The sequence below is a fragment of the Pangasianodon hypophthalmus genome, chromosome 30 (assembly GCF_027358585.1).
Source record: "Pangasianodon hypophthalmus isolate fPanHyp1 chromosome 30, fPanHyp1.pri, whole genome shotgun sequence".
NCBI lineage: Eukaryota > Metazoa > Chordata > Actinopteri > Siluriformes > Pangasiidae > Pangasianodon > Pangasianodon hypophthalmus.
Genome location: NC_069739.1, coordinates 6,396,657 through 6,400,229, shown reverse-complemented (window position 1 = coordinate 6,400,229; position 3,573 = coordinate 6,396,657). Strand labels below are relative to the sequence as shown.

The 3,573-nt window shown below is 37.2% G+C and overlaps 1 long non-coding RNA gene across 1 annotated transcript; it reads right to left on the bottom strand.

Moving 5' to 3' along the window:
• Positions 1 to 1,405: 1,405 nt before the first annotated feature.
• LOC113529310 (uncharacterized) lies at positions 1,406 to 2,013 on the bottom strand. The gene is made up of 2 exons (XR_003403035.3): positions 1,862 to 2,013; positions 1,406 to 1,567 (listed from the first exon to the last, which is right to left on the bottom strand). It is a non-coding gene; the product is annotated as an uncharacterized LOC113529310 (long non-coding RNA).
• Positions 2,014 to 3,573: the final 1,560 nt, after the last annotated feature.

Below are 3,573 nucleotides of genomic sequence, written 5' to 3'. Positions count from 1 at the left end.
GAACACATTCAATGGAAATATGTGGATTTTTTCTTCCTGATTAACTTCAGTCTAAAATGTACTGATGAAGAGAGGTGGGCTAATGAATAAGGAGGATTCTATAGTGAGATTATTTTACATCCCTATAATACTTACAGTGTATGTTTTTACACATTTACTAAATTATATCTCTCACAGTCTGTCTTGTTGAATATATCTGTAATAACTCAAAGCATAATAGAAATGTTATTTTCCTGTAACTTGTATGTCACTTCCTCATGCTGGTCTTAGCTATAAATAGATGCGTGTGAATTTCACACCTTTTTCTGCTGTCCCTCTGTCACTGACCACCAGCTTCACTTCCTACATTACGCCTTATTTGCAGGTTTTTTTTTTGTTTGTTTGTTTAAAAAAAGTGCCTTTATTAATACTCTGTTCACATTTTCAGAACTCACAACACCAGTCTATATGGACTGAAGTGTGTATCAATTTTTATTGCTTTGACACAAAAATGAATAACCTCAGCTTTCAAAATTCATGAATTCTTTTCTCACTCAAACTCAATCTCCAACAAAACCCTGTATATACTTTTTTTTTTTCACTTTACATACGGTTTTCAAAACGAATCAGTACAAGTTCAAAATCAAACACCGAGGTACTTTTTATTAAAAAAAATAAAATTGTAAAGAATAAACAAACAAATCACAGCAGATTTCCAATTTAGCCTTACCCAGGTGTTCTGATTTTCACTTCATTACCATCTATACAAAAGGAGAAATCTGTGGATCTGTGAGCAGCGTGGTGATGCAGTGGGTAGCGTTGTCTCCTTACAGCTCCAGGGTTCCTGCTTCAATCCTGAGCTCAGGGTCACATCTGTGTGGAGTTTCTGTGCTTGTTCTCCCGATGGCCATGTAGGTTTCCTCTGGTTTCGTCTCTCTTCCTAAAACATGTCATTAGGAGGATTGGCTAAGACAAATTGTTCCTTGTTATGATTGTGTGTGGTTACTGCAGTTGACTGGTATACAATCCAGGGTGTATTTCTGGTATACTCCAGGTATATGTTGTTGAGAGAGAGAGCCTTTGCTAGTGTTCTGGTAGAATGAGTTGGTTTTGAGGCGTGTGTGAAGTGTTTCAATAGTTATAGTGCATTATGGATGTGAGGTTAACTGCTGTACTGAGATGCACGCTGGTAAAAACCAACTATGTGAAGAGTTTTGAAAAAGTGAACATAGTATTGAGAAATGTCAGTAAGTAATTATAAAAAACTGATAACTGATCATTTTAAAGAAATCTGCACATTCTGTAGTACAGGGTTGCCAACTTTGGTTACCTGGCTGCAGTGAGATTTATGAATCAAATCACCTTTTTTGCTGTTGGGAAATGAGAATTAGGGGGTAAAATGTGCACAACGGTCATGAAAACAATGTAAATATAAATATACATTTTATGCTTTTATTTTGAAGTAAAATAGGACAGACATTTTCCTGACATGTTTTATGAACCTATTTTGTTGAATGGTCTTTATGAACTTCAGTGGTTGGATCCTGAAAACAGGCATGGAGTCTCACAAATCTGGCTTGCCTTTCATCTACAAAATAAGTAGTTTATTAAAGCTGAAGTGTGTAATTTTTGCACAACTAGCGTCACCAAAGAAAACCGCAAAAATAAGCACTTCGATTTTTTTAGTGCCACAGAGATACAGTGTTTACAGTTTCAGAAAATTAACCTACAAATGGCTTACTTATAGTTGTCTCTGCTTAATAAGATGGGGTAGGAGAAAGTATTTTAACACTGAAAAGGTTACACACATCAGCTAGAGAGTCCTTCTGTACATTACTTTCATTATTTATATGAATAATAATCAAAAGGAACTTTTACCAACCTGTGGAGTCGCTCCACAAAATGCTCTAAAGCAGCTCTTTACAGCATTGTAGAGACGGAGTATACGATTCACAGCGAGGTCCAAACTGAGCCATCTGATGCTCAAATGCTGCAGTACCTCCATGTACTTTGTGTCACAAAACACACAGAACTCTTTAATAAATAAAATATTTAAATTATTATACAAGTATTATACAAGTAGTATGGCCCTTCAATAAATGATTGCCATTTCATCTCACAATATTCACAAAGTACAATGTATGTGTTATGCAAGGATAACTTGCCGTCAAGCATGCTCTTTCTCTTTGTGCTGGATTTGAATCAGCATGCAAGATCAACACAAAAATCCTGAACATCAAAGCCTGATATCTGGGGGGTAAATAAAACATTATGTTAGTCATATTACTGTATGTCAAATCACTCCCTGAAATAGAAATTATAAACAAGATCTAAAACACAGCTAATATTGTGACTTCCAGGCAATTACCTCTGAATACATCAACCCTCCAGCATGTGCATTATTGTCTACAATGTGGCAGGGACAGCCTAGGACAAATACAGAAGGATTCTGGTCCAGGACCCTGCTCCTAACTGAATTTCTGATACCCATGTTGACACTGGCATTGTGAACTGCAAGAGCCACACAATTGGTCCATGGGATATTGTAACTTTGCAGAACCCTCAGTCGCTAATGTAAAAAGCTGACTGCAGAGGTTCTTCACTAGTTCATGCAAAAGATAGGGGGCTATACACTTGTTCATTATGACATTGGTCTTAGTCCTGGCAGAAGAATATCTTTGAGCAAACTCTGAGGGAAACAATATGGTACAATCCTAACTAAACAAAATACAAACAAAAACACTTATCTGCTTGCTGGATGTACCAATTCTCAAATTATCCCAAAATGTATTTTCCATATGAACTAATAATTCTTAAGTAGTCAGTAGTAGTAAAACAGACACAATACATGATTTTGGAATTAAATGTGCTAAAGCATAAGTAGATTCATAAAATGTAATTTTGAAACTTCAGGTAACGAGCGCGCGCTCGTGTCTGGTTGAGTGTTGTTCTTATATAGCCTATTTATAGAGAATGATTGATGCTTTATCACTGCAATCTTTCTAACTCAAATTAATCTATGTAGTGAGTTCAAACTCGAGTAGGTTAACAGACAATGGCCCACGACTGTTATACATGCGCACACATCCACTTCTTGTCCATTTAACAGTTGCATCAACTGATGGACAGTTTCTCTGTCTGTGATCATCCCGGACATCCAACATTTCTGCTGCATCCACTGATAGCCATGTTGTCGTCCTGATGTCTGAAGCTGCTGGTGTATAAAATATGCCACTTCGGCTTCATCTGTTTTGTTGCGTCTCCACCACAACTGGTTTCTGCATAACGTTCTCTCAAGAGTCTGGAGACGTAGGTTTATGTTGTGACTCTTCCAATAAAATCAAGATTTCTCCATTTGTGAAACCAAAATAATCCTCTATAGTGTTTTCCATAATCATACAAGCCATGACAAATGCGACTAAGAAAACTCGTAATTGCGAAAAAAAGTTGAAATGACCTTTTTAATGTTTTTCTCCGGGGCGGAAACGGGCTTCATCCCCGCGCGCTATCAATCCCCGGGTGATGACGGTGTAGATGACTCGTCATATTAGATGTATTGCCATGAGCATACGGCACTCGGGTCGAGTAATGTCT